Raw genomic sequence first — 24,996 nt, 5'->3', positions numbered from 1 at the left:
TATACTATAAAGCAGCAGCCACCAAAAGTGCCTAGTCCTGGTTAAGAAATGGAGTAATGTATCAGTGGATTAGAATAGGTTCAAAAGAAATCTCAGTAAATGATTATAGCAGTCTACTATTTGATTAAATCAAAGACATGAACTTAGACATAAAAAGATTAGGAAGTGATCTTATCTCAATTCATACTTTAGTTAACTTGGGGTTTTAGTCCAGTGATTGGGGTGCTAAAAGGACAGTGGGGTGTCCCTGATACTCCATGTGAGGAGGGCTTAGGGCTATGAAGGAGTACTATAGAGACAGAGGGTGAGAGTATACTTATAAAAGTTAGACATGAAAACATCCTGAAGAAATATCTTTTTCTTGAAGCTTTGGCTACAATTAGAAGGAAGATGCATTGGGGGCAGGAGTCCAAATGCTTCATGAACTGATTTGATTTTGTAGAATGCTTTGGCTCATGAGGATTGTGGGTTGATGGAGGATACTTGAAAAAGGAGGTAATATAAAAAGTGATTATAATTTGATGTGATCCATGACTCTTGAGCAGTGTATTTCTAATGAGACAGAAGAGGGGAGAGTACCTAGTGACTATGAGGCAATTTTTCTTATCAATCAATCAATCAATCTTTGATTGACAGTACTTTGTTATGACTACTATCATGGCAGATAAAAGGAGTGTATTTTCACAATGGGCATGTAAGTACAAGACAGGGTTAAAACAATAAAAACATAAAAAGAAGAACTTTATAGGAGAAGGCTAGGAGGCATTAGTGGATAAATAATACCAGGTGAAAAGGCACAAAGACCTATTTCTGCAGAGGGAAAGAAGTGAGGATGATTGAGTAAATTCTAATCAATAGACTTGACCCAGAGATGGAATAAGATACTTTCCCAAATGAATTTAAAAATCTATCCTGCACTGCAAGAAAGTAGGGGAGGGAAAGGGAAAGAAAAAGGGAAAAAGTAAGAGATAAATGGGAAAGCAAAAGGTATAAATGAAATTAAAAAAGCAAGTTATAATTTAAAAGGAAAAACAAAGAGAAAAGGGAGTAAGACATAGAAGAAGAGGAATAAATGGAAGGGAAAGAGAAAAGACTGGGGAAATAACATGGAGACGAATAAAGAATTAATAATCTTAATTGTAAATGTGAATGGGATGAAAACAGAAGCACAGAATGGATTAAAAACCACAATCATACAATAGATTGTTTACAAAAAAACACATTTGAAGCAGAAGGATGCACACAGTTTAAAGGTAAAAATCTGGAGCAAAATATATTATGCTTCAGTAGAAGTAAAAACAAATCTGGTAGTGATCCTGATTTCAGATAAATCAAAGGGAAAAATAGATCTCATTAAAAGTGATAAGAAAGGAAACTACATCTTCTTTTATACATTTCTTTTTTTAAGTTTTTTTTTGCAAGGCAAATGGGGTTAAGTGGCTTGCCCAAGGCCACACTGCTAGGTAATTATTAAGTGTCTGAGACCAGCTTTGAACCCAGGTACTCCTGACTACAGGGCCGGTGCTTGATCCACTGCACCACCTAGCCGCGCCTTTATATTTCTTTTTAAGAAAGATTTTATTGATTTTGAGGTTTACAAAATTTCCCCCATTCTTGCTTCCCTTCCCCCACCCCCCACAGAAGGCATTCTGTCAATCCTTACATTGGACACTACATCTTCTTAAAAGGCACCAAAGTCAAGGAAGGTATACAATAATTAAATATATAGTGTTCAAATTCTTAGAGGAGAAGCTTAATGAATTACAAGAAAACATAAAGAGCAAAGCCATAATAATGGGGGACCTCTACCACCCTCTTTCAGAACTAAATAAATCAAACCACAATGGAAGTTAGGAAGGTGAATAAAATCTTAAAAAATAAATATGCTAGATCTCTGGAAAAAAATTGAATAGGGATATAAAAGAATCAACCTTTTTCTTGCAGTACATGGTATCTATTATAAAATTGATCATACACTAAGATGTAAAAAATTACAATATAATGCAGAAAGGGAGGAATAATGAATGCATACTTTTCAGACCATGATGCAATAAAAATTACATGTAATAAAGGGAAATGGAAGGAAAACCCAAACTTGATTGGAAACATAACTTAATTTTAAAGAAGGACTGGATCAAAAAAGACAATTAAATAGATAAACTTTTGGTTAATGTGATAAAAAAAAAAGATAGTCAAATTACCAGTATCAAAAACGAAAGGATGAACTAGCCATCCAATGAGGAGGAAATTAAATTTGGAGCTACTTTGTCAAACTATATGCCAAAAAAATTGATATCCTGAATGAAATGAATGGATATTTACAAAAATATAAACTGCCCAGATTAACATAAGAGGGAATAACATACTTAACCCCATTACCAAAAAATAAATTAAAGAAACGATCAATAAATTCCCTAAGAAAAATTCCTCCATGTCCAAATGGATTTGCAAGTGAATTCTAGCAAACATTTAAGGAACACTTAATTCCTATTCTACATAAACTATTTAAAAAAATAAGTTCTGTCAAATTCATTTTATAATACCAATATGGTACTCATACCTAAATGAGGAAGAATGAAAACAATCCCTAATGAACATTGATGCAAAAATCTTACATAAAATTTTAACAAAAAGATTACAGCAAATTATTACTAAGATAATATACCATGACCAGGTAGGATTTTTACCTGGTAGGCAGGGATGTTTCAATATTAGGAAAAAACTCAACATAATTGAGCATATAAACAGCAAAAGCAAAAGAAATCATATGATTATCTCAATAGATGCTGAAAAAGCCTTTTACAAAATACAACATCCATTCCTATTAAAACTAGAAAGAATAAGACTAAATGGAGTTTTTCTTAAAATAATAAGCAGGAACTATTTAAAAGATCAACAAATGGTAAGCTTAATTGAGATAAAATAGCACCATTTCCAATAAGATTGGGAGGAAAGAAGGACATCTATTATTGCCATTATTATTCAATATATCATTCAAACTGTTAACTTTTGCAATAAAAAAAAATAAAACTAAATTGAGGAAATCAGAACTGGCAAGGAGGAAGCAAAGTTTTCTATCTTTGCAGATGATATGCTAATATATTTAGAGAAACTGAGAAAATCATCTTAAAAACTACTTGAAACTATGAACAAATTTAGCAAAGTAGCAGGATATAAAATAACCCACAAAACCATCAGCATTTCTATATATATAAGAAACAAAGCTGAAAGGCAAGAGATAGGAAGAGAATTTCCATTTAAAGTAACTGAAGACAAAATTAAATACTTGGGAAACTATCTCCCAAGGCAAACTGAGAAACTGTATGAACAGAATTAAAAAGCATTTCTCACACACAAAAACATCAGATTTAAACAACAGGGAAAATATCAATTGTTCATAGAAACGTTGAACTAATATAATAAAAATGACAATTCTACACAAATTAAATTACTTATTCAGTGCCATACCAATCAAACTACCAGATAACTATTTTACTGAGTTAGGAAAAAATTAACAAAATTCATCTGGAACAATAAAAAGTCAAAAATATTAAGGGAACTGATAAAAAAATGTAAAGGAAGGTAGCCTAGCTCTAGCAGATGTAAAACTATACTATAATATGTCAGTCATCAAAACTGTCTGGTACTGGTTAAGAAATAGAGTAATAGATCAGTAGATTAGGATAAATTCAAAAGAAACCGTAGTATGTGACTATAGGAATCTACTGTCGGATTAACCCAAAGACATTGGCTTCTGGGACAATAACTCACTATCTGATAAAAATTGTTAAGAAAACTAGAAAAAATATGGCAAAAATCAGGCATAGGCCCACAACCTAAAACAAAATAAGATCAAAGTGGGTACAGGATTTAGACATAAAGGGTGACACCATAGACAAATAGACCAAAAAAATACTCTATCAGATCTATGGAAAGGGGACAAATTTATGACCAAATATTGTACATTAAAAATTGCAAAATGAGTGATTTTTACTATTTTAATATATATTTATATATAAAAACTATTAGTCTTTACACTAATAACATAAATGTTGCCAAAATTAGAAGGAAAGCAGAAAGCTGGAAAACAATCTTCACAACTAGAAGTTCTGATAAAGGTCTCATTTCTAAAATATATAGAGAACTGCATCAAATGTATAAAGTTTCAAGGCATTCCCTAATTGATAAATGGTCAAAAGATATGAATATATAATTTTCAAATGAATAAATCAAAGCTATATATAATGATATGATAAACTGCCTCAAATCATTATTGATTAAAGAAATGCAAATTACAACAACAATGATGTGTCACCTCACACCTACAAGATTAGCCAAGATGAGGAAAAGTGAAAATGATCAATGTTGGAGAGATTGTGGGAGGATTAGGACATGGATGAATGGTGAAGTTGGAAATGGATACAACCATGCTGGAGAGCAATATAGAACTATGCCCAAAGAGCAACAAAAATGTTGATTCCCTTTGACTCAGCAATTCCAATTCTAGGTCTGTATGCAGAAGAATTCATAAAAAAATGGGAAAAGTCTTACATATTCCAAAATACAGCAACTCTTTTGTACTGACAAAGGATTGGAAATTGACAGGATGCCCATCAATTGGGGAATGTTGAACAAGTTATGGTATATGAATACTATGGAATATTGTTGTTCTATAAGAAATCATACATGGTTGGACTCTAGAGAAGCATAGAATGAACTCTGGGAACTGATGCTGAGCGAAGGGTGAAGAACTAAGAGAATAGTGTACACAATAACAACAACATTGTGAGATGAACAACCCTCATGAATACATCTCCTCTCAGCAGTTCAGAGAACTAGGACAACTCTGTTAGATCAGTTATGGACAATGTTATCCCCATCTAGAGGATGAAAAGCAAAAAATAAACTAAAACAAAAAAAAATCCTTCAGAATCTGATGAACATTGCATTTACTTTTAAAAAATATCTCCTATGTATTCCTTGCCCTTAATCCTAATTCCTCATACTGAAAAAAAACCTAATCTATAAATGTGTTTAACAAAAGTATATATGTACAATATTAACCTTACTCTTTGCTGCTGAAGGGTGGGGGGGTGAGAGGTGGAAAGGGAGGTTGGAAGGAATTTTTGCAATTTAAAAATATACTTGGGCATATAGATGAATGTTGAAAAATTTTCATAGCATGTATCTGGAAAAATAAAATATCAATAGAAAAATCATACAATAAAAAAGGAGTGGATCAAACAACAAATGAGAAAAATAATAAATAATTTCCTCCAAGAAAATGAGACATCATACCAAAATTTATGGGAGGCTGTCAAAGCAGTTTTTAGAGGAAATTTTATATCTCTAAATGCTTATATGAAATAGAGAAAAATAGAGACAGAGGACATCAATGAATTATGTATGCAACTGAAAAAGCTAAAAAAAAAAGAACAAATTAAGATTTCCCAAGTGAATACTAAATTAAAAATTCTGAAAATTAGAGAGAATAATAAAATTGAAATCAAGAAAATTTTTTATTTAATAAATAAAAACTAGTAATTGGTTTTATGAAAAAATAAAATAAATAAACTTTTGGTTGAGCTAATTTTAAAAAAAAAGAATAACAAATTACCAACATCAAAAATGAAAAGGTTGAACTTAAAAGAGAATGAGGAGCAAATTTTTTAAAAATTATAATGATATATTATTTTTCAAAATACATGTTGAGTTTTTCAACATTCATCCATATGCCTATGTATATTTTAAGTTACAAAATTTCCTTCTACCCTCCCTTGCAAAACATCTCTCTTCAGCAGCTGTCAGTTCGATATTGTGCATACACATTTATGTTAGACATGTTTACAGATTAGTCATTTTTAGTTTGAGGAATTAGGATTAAGGGAAAGAAATACATAGGAGATTTTTTTTTAAAGTGAATATAGTGTTCATCATACACTAAGGTATTTTTTTTTTGTATTTTGTTTTGTTTTTTTTTCTTCCTCTGGATGGGGATAGCATTGTCCATAAGCATGGTCCATAAGTTGCTGAAAGGAGTTGCTTCCATCAGGGTTGATCATCTCACAATATTGTTGTTAATGCATAAATTGTTTTCTTGGTTCTGCTCCCTTTGCTCAGCATCAGAACCTGTAAGTCATTTCATCCTTCTGTAGAGTCTGGCAATTTATGGTTTCCTATAGAACAATAGTATTCTATAACATTGATACACCATAATTTGCTTAGTCATTTCCCAATTGATGGGCATCCCCTCAATTTCTAATTCTTTGCCACTACAAAAAAGACCTGCTATGAATATTTTGGAACATATGGGAAATTTCTCATTTTTTTATGATTTCTTCTAGGTATAGGCCTGGAATTGGTGGGTCAAAGGGTATATGAACAGTTTTATTGCTCTTTAGGCATAGTTCCATATTGCTCTCCAGAATGGTTGGATTAGTTCACACCTTCACCAGAAATGCATTAATATCCTAATCCTCCCACAGTCTCACCAAAATTGATCATTTTCCCTGCTTGCCATCTTAGACAATCTGATAGGTTCAGAATTGTTTAATTTGCATTTCTTTAATCAGTAATGATTTGAAGCACTTTTATATGATTATATATAACTTTAATTTCTTCATTTGAAAACTGTCTATTCATTTCCTTTGACCACTTTTTCAATTAAAGAGAAAATTCAGAGCTATTTTGGCCAACTGTATACCAATAAATTTGACAAATTGCATGAAATGGATCAATATTTAGAAAAAAAACACACAACTCAGATTAAAGACCCAAATAACCCAATTTCAGTAAAAAGAAATTGAAGAAATCTTGTTTAAATGTCCTAAGAAAAAAGTCTCCAAGTGGATTACCAAGTGAATTCTATCAAACATTCATGGAATAATTAATTCCAATTCTATATAAACTATTTTAAAAATTAGGAGAAAGAAACTTCTGGCCAAGATGGCAAAGAGAAGCCAGGCACTATTTTAAGCTCTTCTGGAGAACTAACATGAAATAAACTTCTAAACAGGTTTTGTAACCACAGAATCCAGAAAAAAGAAGAACTGAAAGGAGAATCTACTATCAAGGTCTGCTATAGGGGAGCAAGGGAGAGCTGGGGGCAGAGCCCAGAGACACAGTGCAGGGATGCCAACATGAGGCTGGGAGACTGACCTGAGAACAGTGGCCAAAGAGTTTGTAGTGTGTACTGCAGGCAGATAGGGCAGATAGTGGCCCAGACTTCTTTCCAGTCACCTTGGCTGGTCTGGAAGACTTGGACCACAAGCCCCTCTGATTCCATCTGGGTGCACCCCCACCACCTTCCTGTGGCAGGGTCTGACTTCCTCTAGAACAAACATAAACAGACCAAGTGTTCCATGTTGCTCCAAGGACCCAGTATGGGTGGCAGATCTCCCCCAACACTGATTGCTCATTAAACTGATTAACTTTCTACCTGAAAGTCCACTCCAGATTGTGCAAGCCCAGATGCTCCCCTAGGCATGGGAGAGGACCACTAATCAACATCACAGAAAATTCAGAGAAAGCTTCTGGCATGCCTTACAAGCAAACCTACTGAAAAATGCCTTGAAGTCCCTAAATCCAATGAGGAAGGCCTCTAAGGATCTCAAGACCAAAGATTTGTAAACAGCCCCTCCCCCAACACAAGAACCTAGGGAAAGGGCCCAAAATGAAGAAAGGCCAGCACAGCGTAGGGTCCATTGAATGTTACCTTAAAGACAAGGATCTTAACTAAAAGAGGACTGGAACTTCAGAGGAGAATATAAATTGGTCTTCAGCCCAGGAGAACTTCTCAAAAGAGATAAGAAAGGAGTTTTAAAATCAAATGGAAAAAATGGGGGGAAAAATGCAAGGGAAAATTAACACTGTGCAAGAGAAAATTAACATATTACAACAAGAAAGCAAATCATTTGAAAATACAATTGGACAAATAAAAAAAGAAAGTAATTCTCTCAAAAACATAACTGGGCAAATGGTAAAAAGACAACTCCTTCAAAAATAGAACTGAGTTGGAAAAGGAAATGTAAAAGAAAAATGAAGAAATTGGAATTGGAAATTCCAATTGGAATTTGGAATTGGAAAAAAGATTGGAATTTGTGGAAGCTAATGACTTCATGAGACATCAAGAATCTGTTAAATAGAATGAAATGAAAAAGAAAAAATAGAAGAAAATGTAAGTTATTTCCCTGGCAAAACAACTAATCTGGAAAATTAATCCAGGGAAGACAATTTAAGAATCATAGGACTTCCTGAAAACTTTAAAGAAAAATTGGGCCTGGACTCCATGATTCAGGATATAGAGAATGAGAATTGCCCTGATAATCTGGAATCAGAGGGCAAAATAGCTATTGAAAGAATATATCTGGGGGCAGCCAGGTGGCACAGTGAATAGAGCACTGGCCCTGGACTCAGGAAGACCTGAGTTCAAATCTGGCTTCAGACACATAATAATTGCCTGGCTGTGTGACCTTGGGCGAGTCACTTAACTCCTTTGACTAAAACTAAGAAAATAATTTTAAAGAATATGTCTGCCCATCAATTTGGGGAATGGCTTAACAAGTTATGATACCCAAATATAGAGCATTATCATTATATAAAAACCATAAATTAACTCTAGAGAAGCATGGAATGACTTACAAGATCTGATGCTGAGTGAAAAGAACAGAACCAAGAAAATAAGTGTACATATTGTCAGCAACATTGCAAGATGATCAACCTTGATGGAAGCAGCTCCTCTCAGCAGTTCAGAGAGCTAGGACAACCATATTAGACCAGCTATAGACAATGCTCTCACTAGCCAGAAGACAAAAACCATAACAAAGCTAAAGAAAGAAACAACCCTTCAAGAGTCTGATGAACACTTTATAAAAATTATCTCTTCTTTATTTCTTTCCCTTAATCCTAATTCCTCATACCAAAAATGACTAATCTGTAATCATGTTTGCTAAAAATTTGTATGTACAATACTAATCTGACTGTTTGCCATTGATGGGAAGTGGGTGGATGGGGAGGATGGAAGGAAATTTTATAACTTAAATATGTACATATGCCTATGGATGAAAAATAAATAAATATTTTTTTAAAAGAAAGAATACATCCATCCCCTCCTGAAAGGAATCCCAAAATGAAAACACCAAGGATTATTGTGACCAAACTCTAGAACTATCAGATCCACAAGAAAAATCCTACAATTGGCCAGTAAGATGCAATTCAAATAAATACCAAGGAGCCATAGTCATAATTACACATGGCCTGACTACATCAAGTTTAAGGAATTGAAGGGCCTGGAATAAAATATTTCAGAGAACTTGAATTACAGTCAAGAATTCACTACCCAGAGAAAAACTAAGCCTTCTCTTTCAGAGTAAAAGATGAACATTTAACAAAATAGGAGACTTTCAACTTTTCTTGTTGAAAAGATCAGAGCTAAACAGACAATTTGGTCTTCAAACAGAGACTCAAGAAATATGTGAAAATGTAAATAATGGAAAAGAAAAAAACAGTTATTCAATAGGATTAAACTGGTTATATCTCTACTTGGGAGGAAGATTCTCATAACTCTTGAAAATTGTAAATCTATTATGGGAAATATACCTAGTCAAAAGGAATAGACATCCTTACATGTCTATGATTTGGATGGAATGATTTAAAAAATACTATCTCAAAAAGGGGGATAGTAAAGGGGGAAGGGGGATATTGAATGGAGTAAATTACATTGCATGAAAAGGTTGAAAGGATCTATTGCAATAAACGGGAAGAAGGGAGGAGATGAAAATTTCCTGAACCTAACTCTTATCAAATTTGGCTCAAAGAGGGATTAACATAACTACTCAGTTGAGTTTGGAAATTTATCATACGTTTCAAGCATTAAGAGGTGAAGGGCAGATAGTGGAAAGGAAGAATTAATAGAAGGAAGGGAAGAAAAAAGAGGCAAAGAGAAAGGGGAAAGAAAAAGAAGGGGAATTTGATAGGTGGAGTAAACATGCTGAAGGAAGTCATTTTCAGAAGCTAAATACTGGGAAATAAGGATAAGGTTAAAAAAGGGGAAAAATGCAAATGGAAGGAAGGTAGCATGGAGAGCTATAAAGAGTAATTTTTACTTTAAATATGAACAGGATGATCTCCCCCATAAGAGGATAGCAGAGCCGATTAAAAAAACAGAATCTTGCAATATGCTGCTTACGATAAACACATTTGAAGCAGAAAGACACAATGTAAAAGTGAGAGACTGGAGCAGTATGCTTCAGTTGAAATGAAAAAGGCAGGGGTAGCAATGTTTATCTCAAAGAAAACAGTCACAAAAAGAGATGTCCTTAGAAGAGATAAATAAGGAAACTATATACCATAGATAATGAAATTATTTCATTACTAAATATGTATGCACCAAAGTGGTATATCATCTAAATTCTTAGAAAAGGACCTGAATGAGTTTCAGGAAGACAGACAGCAAAACTCTATTGGTGGGAGACCTCATCCTCTTTCTCTCAGTTAGATAATTCTAACCATAAAATAAACAAGATGGAAGTTAAGGAGATAAAAACAGACATGATAGACCATTGGAGAAAATTGAATGGGAACAGGAAGGAATATACCCTATTTTCTGCACTACATGGCATCTACATGAAAATTGACCATGTACTAGAACATAAAATCTTAATAATCAAATGCAGAAAGGCAGAAGTATTGAGTGCATCCTTTTCTGGCTATGATATAATAAAAATCAAATGTAATAAGGGGTCATGACAAGACAGACCTAAACTAATTGCAAACTTAATAACCTAATTTTAAAGAATGAGTGGATACAAAATCAAAACATAGAAAGAATCGATGATTTCATCCATGACAATACTGAGACAACATACCAAAATTTATGGGATACAGCCAAAGCAATTAATTTTTAGGGGATATGTTATAGTGCTAAATCCTTATATGAATAGAGGAAGAGAAAATCAATGAACTGAGTATGCAACTAAAAGATTAGCTAAAGAAGAAATTAAAAATTTTCAATTAAATATGAAATTAGAAATTCTGAAAATTAAAGTAGATATTAATAAAATTGAAAACTAGAAAGCTATTGAAGTAATAAAGTCAAGAGTTGGATTTATGAAAAAATAAAATAGATAAATCTTTGGTTACTAGAATCAAAAATGAAAAAAGGTGAACTCACCACCAATGAGGAGGAAATTAAAGTAAAATTCAAGATTTTCTTGCCCAAATATATTCAAAAAATTGATAATCTAAGAGAAATGGATGAATACTTACAAAAATAGTAATTGCTTATTAAAAGAAGAGGAATTTAAGGTATTTAATTTATACTAAAATAATCTTTTCTCAGATAATTCAGCAAGCCATCAATGAACTAAGGGCCAGATGAATTTACAAGAGAATTCTAACAAACATTAAAAGAACAATTGGAAAAGATATGGAACAATTCGTAAAATAAGTGAAGATGATACTCTGCCTAATTGCTTCCATGACACCAATATGGTGCTGATACCTAAAGCGGGAAAAGTCAAAACTGAAAAAGAAAACTATAGACTAATTTCCCTAATGAATATGGATGCAAAATCTTAATTAAAATATCAACAAAGTGATTACAGCAAGTTATAACTAGGATAATACATTAAGACCAAGTAGGATTTATTCCAGGATTTCTGGATTGGTTCAATATTAGGAAAATTATCAGTATAATTGACTATATCAATAAAAAGCCTAACAGAAATCATACGATTATCTTAATAGATGCTGAAAAAGCCTTTGACAAAATACAGCACCCATTATTCTTTAAAATGATAAGTAGTATCTATCTGAAGCCATAAATAAGAGTTACATGTGTTGGGGATAAGTTAGAAGCATTCCCAGTAAGATCAGGAGTGAAACAAGGATGCATGTTAACACTATTATTATTCAGTATTGTATTAGAAAGTTATCATTAGCAATAAGAGAAGAAAAAATTGAATGAATTAGAATTGGTAAGGAAGAAACAAAACTCTCACTCTTTGTAGATGATATGGTATTATTCCTAGAGAACCCTAAAAAATCATCTAAAACAACTATTGGAAGCAATTAGCAACTTTAGCCAATTTGCAGGACATAAAAGAAAACCCATAAATCCTCAGTATTTCTATATATTTCTAACTAACAAGATACAACAGCAAGAGATAGAAAGAGAAATCCCATTTAAAATAATTTCAGACAACACAAAATGCTTGGGAGTCTATCTGCCAAGACAGAAGCAGAAATTCTATGAAAATAATTATAAAACACTTTTCACACAAATAAAATCAGATCTAAATAACTAGGTAAATATCAACTGCTCATGGATAGGCTAGGCTAATATAATAAAAATGGCAATTCTACTTAAATTAGACTACTTCTTTAGTTCCTAGCAAACTTCTAAGAATTTACTTTAGAGAGCTAGGAAAAAAAATAGTAAATTCATATGGAAGAAGAAAAAAAAATCAAGAATATGAAGGTATGGTACAGCTAGGTGGTGCAGTGAATAGAGCACTGACCCTGGAGTCAAAAGGGCTTGAGTTCAAACCAGCCTCAGACACTTAATAATTACTAGCTGTGTGACTTTGGGCAAGTCAGTTAACTCCATTGCCTTGCAAAAATCTAACAAAAAAAAGATTATCAAGGGATTTAATGAAAAAAAATGCAAAAGAAGGAGGCTTAGTCATCCTAGATCTAAAATTATATCAGTTTCAACCCTGATGGAATTACTCATGTCACCAGTACAATAATCAGGGAATAATATCTGAATCCAGAAAAGGAACTGTAGAGTTTAAACAAAGAACAAAAATTATTATCTTCAATTTTTAAAAAACTTTGCTTTATTTAATGTGTTCTTTCTTCCTTTATGATCTGTTTCTTTTCTCAACACATTCATTTTGGATCTAAGCATATCATAGAAGCAAATGTAAAGACTATATCAGAGTATCTTCTGTTGGAGGAAGAGAAGAGGGAGAAAAAAATTGTAAAATTCAAAAACTTGCAAAAAATGATTATTAGAAATTACCATTGATTGTATTCAGAAAATATAAAATATTCATATAATTTCAAAAAGGAAATATGAGTTCTGCCAAATTCCTTTTGTGGTATCATTATGGTGCTGATACCTAAACCAGTAAGAATCAAAACAGACAAAGAAAACTAAAGACCAATCAACCTAATAAATATTGTTGGAAAAATCATTAATAAAATTTTAGCAAAGAATTACAGTAAGTTATTACTAAGATAATATGTCATGATCAGGTAGGATTTATATCAGTTAGGCAAGGATGGTTTATTATTAGGAAAATCCTCAATATACTTGAACATATCAATAACAAAATTAACAGATATCATATCTCAATATCTCAATTGATGCCAAAAAGTCTTTGACAAAATATATCAATTCCTATAAAAAAGTAGAAAGTATTGGAATAAATGGAATTTTCCTTAAAATAATAACTACTATCTATTTAAAAATCACCAGATATTGTAAAGGGGATAAATTAGGTGAATTTATATTAACATCAGGGGTGAAACAAGGTTGCCCATTATCACCATTATGATTCATTGTAGAACTATAGATGTTAGCTTTAGCAGTAAGAGAAGAAAAAAAATAAATTGAAGGAATCAAAACTGGCAGTGAGGAAGGAAAGCTTTCACTCTTTGCAGATGATATGATGGTGTACTTAGAGAATCCAAGAAAATCATCTAAAAAAATTCTTTAAAACAATTAACAAATTCAGCAAAATAGCAGGATATAAAATAAATCCACATAAATCATCAGCATTTCTATATATGAACAACAAAGTCCAGGAACAAGAGAAAGAAAGAGAAATTCAATTTAATGTAATCACAGACACCATTAAATACTTGGGAATCTGCTTCCTGAAAGAAACCCAGAAATTTTATGAATCCTTTTTTGCACAAATGAAATCAGATCTAAACATTTGGAATATTGTCAGTTGCTCATGGTTAGGCTGAACTTATATAATAATAAAAATAACAACTCCACCCAAATTAAATTACTTATTTAGTGCCATACCAATCTACCAAAAAACTCCTTTACCAATCTTGGAAAAATAGAAATAAAATTCATCTGGAGAAACAAAAGGTCAAGAATATCAAGAGAACTGATGAACAAAAATGTAAAGGAAGGTGGCATTACTCTACCAAATCTAAAACAATACTATAAAACAGCAGTCATCAAAACTGCCTTGTACTGATTAAGAAATAAAGTAATGAAAAAAAAATGACAAAAAATAAAAAGAAATAAGAGTAATGGACCAGTGAATTTAAAAAGTACCAAAAAAGCATTCAAAAATTATTATAGTGCTATACTGTTTGACAAACCCTAAGAAATTAACTTCTGGGAAAAGAACTCACTATTAGACAAAAATTGATAGAAAAATAGAAAATAGTATGGCAAAATCCAGGCATAGACCCACATCTCACATATTTACAAAATAAGATCAAAATGGGTATGATTTAGGCATAAAGGATGATATCATAGACCAAATATGAGATAAAGAAATATTCTGTTACATCTATGGAAAGGGAAGAAATTTATGTTCAAACAAGAAACTGAGTATATTATAAATTGTAAAATGGTTGATTTGTCTGTATTAAATTTTTTATTAATAAAAGTAATGCTACCAATATTAGAAGGAAAACAAAGATGAAAAACAATTTTCACAGTTTGGGGTTCTGATAAAGATCTCATTTCTAAAATATAGAGAGAATTGAATCAAATTTATGTTTATTCATTGCCCAATTGTAAAGGATTAAATAATCATATCAAAAAATGCTCCAAATATTACTGATTAAAGGAATGCAAATTAAAATGAGTTTAAAGTACCACCTCACACCTATCATATTGACTAAAATGACAAAAAGAAATAATGATAAACATTGGAGACATTATAGGAGAATTGAGACATTCAAGCATTGTTGGTGAATTTGTGAACTGATCCAACCATTCTGGAGCGCAATATGCTACTTATTTACAAAAATGCTACTTATTTACACCTAAAAAACAATAAAACTGTATATACCCTTTGATCCAGAAATACCAATACTAGGCCTATATACAGAAAATAAAATCATAAAATAATAGGAAAAGTCCCACATATTCCAAAATATTTATAGCAACTTTTTTTGAGGGGAAAAGAATGGGAAATTGATGGAATACCTAACAAATAGAGAATGACTGAACAAGTTATATGAATGTGAATGTTATGGAGTACTATTGTTCTATAAGTAACCATGTGATTGGATTCTAGCGAAGTATGGAACATATTAAAGGAACTGATGCCGAAGAAAGGGAGCAGAAGCAAGAAAATATGGTATACATTAGCAAACAACATTGTGAGTTGGTCAGTTTTGATGGATGAAGTTCTTCATAGCAGTAGAGAGAGAGAGAGAGCTAAGACAGCCCTGCGACACCTGTTATGGACAAAGCTCTACTCATCCAGAGGAAGAAAAGCAAATATGTTTGTGTGTGTGTGTGTGTGTGTATTGAAAAAAACTACAGAATCTGAATGAACCCTATGTTCAATTTCTATAATTTGGTATTTTTGTTTTTACTTCCTATCTCATTTATTTTTTTCTCCTTAGTCCTCAGTCTTCATGGGGAAAAATGACTAATTTGTAAACATGTTAAACTCAAATGTACATGTATAATATTCACCAAACTGTCTGCTGATTAGGAGAGGGGTATATGAAGGTAGGGTTAAAGTAAATTATTTAACTTATAAGCATTTATATGCATGTAAATGAATGCAGAATAACTTTCATAGCATGTTATTGGAAAATGAAATAAAATATCAATCAACAAGTAAATATTTTACATTCATTTTAAATTTAAATGCAAAGCAATAAAAAGGAAAGAAAAGCATTTCCATGTACACAGTACAATACAAGGGGATTAAAAATAAAGCAATAAATTTACATTTTGCAAAAACCTTTATAATAAATACTACATAGTTTTTTCCAAAGCAATACAACTTTGCTATGCTTCATTCTAGGTTTGCTTTTGTTTTCTATTTTGTATTTTAATTTTAGAATTTTTCCTCTGTCTCTCCACACTCTAGAGAAGGTGTCTGCATATTTTTGAATGTATATAATTTATACACCCATGAATATGAATGCTCACTTCTTCATATATGTCGGACCATTCTATGTATATTTCTATTTGATCTTTCTCTGGAAATGAATGCCACCTTCCTTCATATGTCCAAGTTTTTCCTTATTTTCCTAAATCAACTATGTCAACATTTCTTTTATCATAGCAGTGTTTGTTCATAATCAAATGAATATATCCAATATTATATATATCCAAAATCTTTTCTATTTCAATTAAATCAAGATTATGCAATGTATTACCCTCATTCAAGTCTTTCATGTTTTCCTTAAATTCTTCTTTTATTGAAAGATCTAATATATTAAACTTATCCATAATTCATTAATTTAATTATAATATCACTCTGTTTAAGTTGTGTACTCATTTTGACCTTATTTGGTTATATGGTGTGAAATGACAGTCTAAATCTAATTTCTCCCATTATCAATCTCCCAATTCTTAACCCAGGATATCTTCTTTACCAGGTACTAGATTACTGTGGTTATTCATTACTTTATAGAGTGCGCCGGATATATTCTACTTATTTACCATTATATTGTTTGAGCCAGCACCATGTTGTTTTCACTGTTACAACATTGTAATACAATTTGAAATCTAATAATGATATTCCATCTTTCTTCACATTATTTTTTCATTAATTCCCTTGACATTCATTATATTCCATTCTTCTAGATAAATTTTGCTATTATGTGCCTGGTTGTATAAAATAATTTATTGGGTTTTTGATTAGTATGATATTGAATATGTAAATTAATTTAGATAGAATTGGCATTTTTATTAAATTGCCTCAACCTGCTCATGACCAATGTATACTTCTCTGATTATTTATAAATTTATTTGCATGCAAAATGTTTTGAAATTGTTTTCATTTGTTCCTGTATTTGTCTAGTCAGGTAGACTCCTAGTATTTTATATTGTCTACAGTTGTTTGAAATATTATATTTCTTTCTATTTCTTACTGCTGGACTTTGTTGATAATATATAAAAATGCTACTTATTTAAGTTTATTTACTTTATAGCCAAAGATTTTTAATGAAGTTGTAAGTGGTTTCTGCTGTTTTTTTAAATTAATTATCTTGTATTGTCTCAGTATACCATCACATCACCTGTTATATCTTTATTCTTCAAATTTCTTTATTTTTAAGTATTGTTAATAGTGGGCATTTCTAATACACTTTTTTTTAGGTTTTTGCAAGGCAAATGGGGTTAAGTGGCTTGCCCAAGGCCAAACAGCTAGGTAATTATTAAGTGTCTGAGACAAGATTTGAACCCAGGTACTCCTAACTCCAAGGCCAGTGCTTTATCCACTACACTACCTAGCTGGCCCTCTAATACACTATTGAATTAACATGGTGATAATGGATATCATTGCTTTAAAGCTGTTCTTTTTGGGAAGGTGTCTAGTTAAACTCCATTAAAGATAATACTTTCATACAATGGTTTCAATATAAGTTACTTATCATTTTAAAGGATCCTTCATTGCTTTCTATGCTTTCAATTATTTTAACAAGACTGAATGTGATATATTGTCAAAACCACTTTATATATCTATTTAAATGATTTTTCTTGGGTTTTGTTATTGATTTGGACAATTATGCTGATAGATTTTCTAATATTGAAATTGCTTTGCATTTCTGATATAAATTTCACCTGGTCATAATGTATAATTTTTTGTGACATGGTCCTGAATATCTCTTTTCTAGTATTTTCTTTAAATTTTTTGCAACAATATTCATTATTGAAAATAGACAGACTTCCAACCAAGATGGCAGAGAGAAGACAGGCACAGTTCTAAAGTCTCCTGATCTCTTCCCCATCTACCACATGAAACAAACCTCTTAAAAGAAATCCAACTCAAAAAAACCCCAGAAAGAAAAGCCAGAAGAAAGAACATCTACCTTGGGATTTGTATCCAGCAGGAGCTGTGGCTGAATTTGGGCGGGTGAGTCTGGGCCCAGAGGGAAGATCAGCCCTGATCAACCAGACTAGCAGCTGAATTGGAACCAGGAGTCAGAGGGCCAGAGAGGAGCTGGACCTGCTGGATCAGAGGTGGACCTGTACCGTGGGGGTGTGAGTCTGCAGGGGAGCAAAGGCGCGGGTGTTGGAGCTGTCCCCCAGGAGATCCTGGACAGGGCTGCGGGGAGAATTCTGCAGCAGGGGAGCGGCAGACACCATCCCTGGGCTCCTCTGGTCTGAGTCCCATTACAACTCAGACTTCTCCCTTAACAAACAAATACAAACTACTTCTGCCTCAGGCCCAGGTGTGTGAGCAGAAGAACCAGCCCACCTGAGGAATGACCTCAGGCCAGGGTAAAGCCCACCATTGATCGAAGGCAAAAGAATTCAATAGCTCCAACTCCTCCCTTCAAGGAAAAGGAGAAGGCCTCAACCAAGGTCACAGACACTCCAGAGAAAGCAACCAGCACCTCCTACAGGCCAGCCAGAGAAACCGCACTCAGTGAGTAAAGCCTTTAGCAATCCCAAGCCCCTGTGAACCAGCCCCTCCAAAACTCAGGTCTCAGCAAAATGATCAAATGATCATCTGTGACTATGGATCCATAAATTTGAATTATTTTCTTCTGGTTACCTGCAATAATTTTTCCTTGCCCTAGGAAATCTGGCATTTAACTATAATATTCCTGGAAGTTTTCTTTAGGATATCTGTCAAGAGGTTATCAGTGAATTCCTTCAATTTTTTATTTTGTCCTCTGTTTCTATGATATATTTCTCTAGCATAGCTATCTCCAAAGATTATTACTGGTGTTGCTCCCTTATGTGTTACAGGCTGACTCCAATCCAGGTGTCATAGAGTTCCCTTATTGACCTCCTAAGTTAATTTACGCTTGAAAAAAATGTCTCACCCTACCTCTTTGCTGGCTCCACCACTCAAGGATTCAATTTGAATTGTTATTTCAAAGTTATTTGAAGGGTAATATTGGGAGAACTTGACTAAATTGCTATCTCTTCTCCACAATATTGGTTCTGCCTCCTGTCATTATTTTTAAAGAGTTATCTCTTCCAACATTTTCATAACAGTAGTATTTATAACTAGAAAGCAAACAAGCCCAAAACTCTTATGTTCAACAAGAGCAAAGATAAATTTTGATTCAGTAATTTAATGGAATGCAATAAAATGAAGAAAATCACCTACTTGAAGGAAAACAGATTAACATGGAAAAACTTTCATAGAATAATGCAAAGTGAAAAAAATGCATCAGAGGAATAGGGTATACAATACTATCATAAAAAGGGGAAGAATAAACAAAAAATTCTGATGGTCAATTGGGAACTGATTGAAATAACTTTATGATATTGTATGCAATGAAATTAATTCATTCAAATGTTAATAGTTAATGACCAAATATATGTTATGTAATTTTCAGTGAGTTTTCAAAAAACCTTTTAGTTTTTCAGAATGTATTGGTGATTGGCTGAACATTTTAGAAATTGAATGTCCTAATGGAAAGATTTTAAGTCTTTTGCCTCAAAAAGCCAGGGTTTAATTCTTCTCTCTGTTATGTCCCAGCTATGTGACCATGAGGAATTTGCCATTCCTTCCTGAATTATTTTTCCTGTTTTTCCTTTTATTAAAATGAGCAAAAGTAGCACTTGTCCTATCTAACTTATAGAGTGAATCCTGAGTAAGATACAAGAAATCTAGAAATATGTGGTATTTCCATATGTATCTATCAGTAAAAATGCAAGAATATTGTCTTTCAATAATAAGCTCAAAAGTTTCTAGGGACAGATTTATTTTGGTGAGAGAGGGGAAAGGATGATCATCAAGATTGTTACATGACTCCCTTAAGTGAACTCATTGACCACAGCCATTTCATTCATATTGAATGATTTATTACAAAAGATTTGGTGTAGGTTTGATCTGGGCAAAATAATAATTGTATAACTGTTTGCAGGTTGGGCTAAGTGTGTAGGTTTTGGAGTTTCGTTTTGAGGATGAAGAAATAAAGGGTGAGACTTGATTCATCTAGGGTCCTAGACAAATAGTTAAATTAGAATGTGAATCTAGGAACTCCGGTTCCAGATACATTAATAAATTGCAAATGCATTATATGTACTTTTTAATCAAATCATTGAGTTTTATGATAGTATATTAGAGAAACTTGATCCTACTTATGCTTTCTTACACATTTTAAAAAAAATGAATCTGATTAATTTAGAATTTCCTGGACAAATGTTTTAGCATTCTTTAAAACTCTCAGAGAGAGAGAGAGAGAGAAAGAGAGAGAGAGAGAGAGAGAGAGAGATTTTTTAAACTGAGAATCTCTTTTGCTTTAAACAATTCTGTTAATGATTATTGCATTTTCCTTGTCTTGTCCTATTTTTGCTTTTGTATTTCTTCAAAATTTCTGATTTTATCCATTTTTAAATATGAGAAACAATGCGATGAAATACTTCTGAAAAAACAAAATAAAATCTCCCAAGCAAAAGTTTGTTTCATGCCCTTTGTTGAAAGTCTAACAATTGAATAGTACCAAGAAGAAAGTTAGCACTTAAAAAATATTTGTTAACTGTCTAATTGGTAGTTCATTCAATAATAAGTTTGGAACTAATTCCAAAACAATAGGAAGAAGATTTTTAGCCATAGAATTAATTTTGCAGGTGTTTCTTTGTAGCAGATCATCAAATAAAAACTTAGAGTCTAAAGTCATTTTGTAGATCAACAAGTCCAAGTTCATAATTTTAAAGAAGAGAAAAATAAGTCCTAGGGAGGTAAAATGCTCCCATAAATAGTACATATCTTTGACAGATTTTGTTCCTAGGTCTTCTTAATTTTAAGTCCAATATTTTATCCACCAAACTTCATTTGAGCACAATATATTATTTGAAAATAATATTGGCTGCAAATTAGGCCAAATTTCTGTGCTCTATGACCATAACTTCTTTTTTCTTTTTTGAGATAGTTGGGGCTAAGTGACTTGCACAGGGTCACAGCTAGTAAGTGTATGAAGTCACATTTGAATTCAGGTCCTTCTGACAATCTATCCATTGTGCCACTTAGCTTCCCTAGTACAAGTTCCTTGAAGAATTTTGTGGAATCCTATAATACACTTAACCAAGCAACTCTCAGTTTCTTTTAAATTAATCTGATGCATCACATAAAATAAATTGCAAATAATTAGTATTTAGTATTTAGAGTTTCTTTTTCATTTATAAAGACAGTCATATACTCAGTCTTACTTGTCTAGAAATCCAGAAAGATGGTCACAGAAAAAAAAATTTATTATCTTTATATTTTATAATTGACTTTCCCCCCTCATGTACAAATTCTAATATATTCACCATTTCTTTCATATGAACACCAGAATGAACCATATACTCTCTATCAACCTTCAAAGATACAGAAGCTTGGTTATTCTTCTCCTTAAAAATAAAAAAGAATATAAAAATTCATTGTAGCAGTCATAGAAGAATTCTAAGATTTCTTGATTTCTTTAATTTGAAGAAATTAGAGATTAATCTTTTTCTTTATAAAATGTCATTATTATTTATTTCAATTCAATTGGCAATTAAACAAGACTTTATTTAGCAGTCAAGGCTACCCTCTACTATTCTAACTATTGTAAGGTATAAAAATAATTATATTTTATGATTTCTATCAACAAATTCTATACTCATGAAAAAAATGTTAATACTATTTAGCACTAATTTATACTGAAAAAAAGCTTTATAAAGTTAAGGAAGAATATCCTCCAAACCATTACTTCAGAGCTCAGAGAATAACTTTAACTATTTCAGGTAGAGGTCATTGTTTCAAAACAACTGAATTAAAACTAAAATAATGGCAGAACACATTTTCTCATATACCTTGAAATGATACTACTGTAAATGAATTATATATATTCTTTCAAGGTAGACACGTAAATGAGGTCTACACAGCTGAGGAAAAATGGTTAGCCTGGGCACTAATGTGGAGGGACAACTTACATCTGTGATGTTACTCTCTGTTCTTGCCCTATTCTGTGCTGGATACCTTTGTTTCTTCACAAGGAGTTTTCACAAGAGCTTTATTCAAATGTTTTCAGTGTCAGAATAAAATACAATATTTAATTATAGATAATTGGTAATTGTATCCCAGATCTCTAGCATAGTATCTAGTCATATAAGGTATACTATGAATACTTGTTGAAAGACTGAAAGAAAATAGCTCTTCTCTAGGGAATAGTAACAAGTCTATTCATTAAGTTCTTTTAGTCTCCTTTACTACCTTGTGCATATTACTATGGTTGATAAGCTTCTCTCTGTTAGAGAGAGAATAAAAACAAGTCTTTCCATCAGTAGCTATTAAACTTTTAGTCAGTCTTCATAGAAGACAGCATATCTTTAAGTGATAATCATATTTACTTTATGAATGCCTCTCTTAGAATATCACCTCTTATTCCCTCAGGTCAACTCTTAGCTGACATCACAAGAAATCCATCTTCATAAATTCTTCTCATCTACTTTCTTCCAGATGTGATAAATATCCTCAGGGCTCTATTTTCTCAACAGAAAAGATTCTTATTGAAATTGTGGTGAGTAAATGACTTTCAATATTATGATGTTTTTTTCAAGTTCCATGTGAATCATAAGAACTAGAATGTAAAGAAGATTGAAAAACCTACTAGCTTTTTCCTACATCTTTCTGCAATCATTTTTGTTTCTTTCATGATATGAATGAATATACATATATATATTATATATAATATAGGAATATGTGAAATGTATTATATATTATATGAAATAGTCTAATTGATTTAATATATAGTATATAATATATGAAATATATGCACACAATTATATGCATGCCTATACATGTGTATTCATATGTGATCTTCAACTATGGTTCTTTGTATAATATATTTGAGAAGATGTATAAATGTACATATGTGCCTATGTCTTTATGCACATGCACAAATATGTGTGTTTTTACAAATGCATAGACCCATTGTAGGCGCTTGAGTTTCCTACAAAAAATTTAATCTGACATTCTTTATGATTTTCATAAATCAATACTTGATTTTAATTGTTACTTCCATGGCTTTCACCTTTCATAATGCAATTTAGAAATCTGCTTTTTAAAGCTCAAAGTATAATAGAAAGAAATATCCTTTTGCTTTTTTGGGTGATTATATCTCACAATCTATACAATTCTTAAAAGATCATTTTAGTACTTCATCCAAAAGATGAATGGCATTTCTTTCATCTTAGGGTATTATATATCTTTCCTACAAACACACACATGCATACACACACACACAAACACAACTCATATTCACACACACACACACACACACACACACACACACTCAGACTCATACACATACCCACAGACTTAATAGTATTTTATTTTTTTTGGTCACATGGAAAGATTGTTTTTCCATTTTTTTCAGGATTTTGAGATTTAAATTCTTCCCCCCTCCCTCCCTCCCTCCTCCTCTCTTTCCTTCTCCTTCCCTCCCCAAGATATGAAACAATCTTAAATAGACTATCAGATTGTACAATCATGTCAAACATGTTTCTACGTTAGTCATATTGTGAAAGAAGAATCATAATAAAAGTGGAAAAACCATGAGAGAAAAAAAGTTGAAAATAGTATGTTTTAATCTGCATTCAGACTCCATAGTTTATTCTCTGAATGAGCTCAGCACTTTAAATCAAGAGTATTTTGGAATTATCTTAAATCACTGCATTCTTGAGAACAGTTAAGTTTGCTATAGGTGATGACTATAAAATTTTCTTGTTACTGTATAAAAGTTCTGATTCTGCTCACTTCACTCAGTGTCAGTTCATGTAATACTATCCAGTTTTTTTTTTATTTTGCCTGCTTATCATTTCTTATAGCACAGTATTCCATTACATTCTGATAGCACAACTTGTTAAACTATTTCCCATTTGATGGGCATTCCCTCAATTTCCAATTCTATTCTATTTCAAAAAGAATCACTAAAAATATACATGTAGGTCCTACTCCCCTTTATGAAATCTCTTTGGGATACAGAACTTGTAGTGGGATTGCTGGATCAAAAAGTATACATAGGTTTAGAGTCCTGTGGGCATAGTTCAAAATTGTTTTTCAGAATGGTTCTATCAGGTCACAACTCTATTACAAAGTCCATTAGTGTTCCACTTTCCCCATATCTCCTCCAGAATTTGTCATTTTGTCATTTTCTTTCTCTGTCATATTAATCAGTCTGATAGGTGTGAGGTGGTACCTAAGACTTTTTTTAAAATTTGCATTTCTCTATTCAATAGTGATTTAGAATATATTTCATCTGATTATAGATAACTTTAATTTCTTCATCTGAAAATTGGTGGTCTATATCTTTTGACCATTTATCAATTAGTGAATGGTTCTTATTTTTCTAAAATTGATTCAATTCTCTATAAATTAAGAAAATAGACTTTTATCAGAACCACTGACTGCAAAAAAGGTTGTTCAAATTTCTGTACATAGAAAGGGGGTGGGTATAAATTGATTTTGATGTGATGATATTAAAAAAACTAAGTATGAAGAAAAAAAGGATTGTACAAGGATAAAAGGGAGAGGCAAATATAGCAAATTAAATCACATTTGAGTAGACTATAAGAAGGGAGATGATTAATATTTTTTGAATTTTTATTGAATTTGGTTCAAAGAAGAAATAATTCAACTTATCCTCAAATAATCTGGATAATATCCTAGATGTTTAAATGTTTAGTTTTTGATATTACTTCATTGCTTTTGGTACTCTTTAATAGAGTTTCCTTCCTTATTTCTTTTAATTAGATTATCTTTGCTTTTCTTTGTCTGAGACTAGGACTGCTACCTCTGTTGTTCTGATTTTCTTTTTTTTTAATACAGTTAAAGCATAATATTT

This window comes from Macrotis lagotis, chromosome 7 (genome assembly GCF_037893015.1).
Source record: "Macrotis lagotis isolate mMagLag1 chromosome 7, bilby.v1.9.chrom.fasta, whole genome shotgun sequence".
Lineage (NCBI taxonomy): Eukaryota > Metazoa > Chordata > Mammalia > Peramelemorphia > Peramelidae > Macrotis > Macrotis lagotis.
This window is presented reverse-complemented; position numbering follows the sequence as displayed.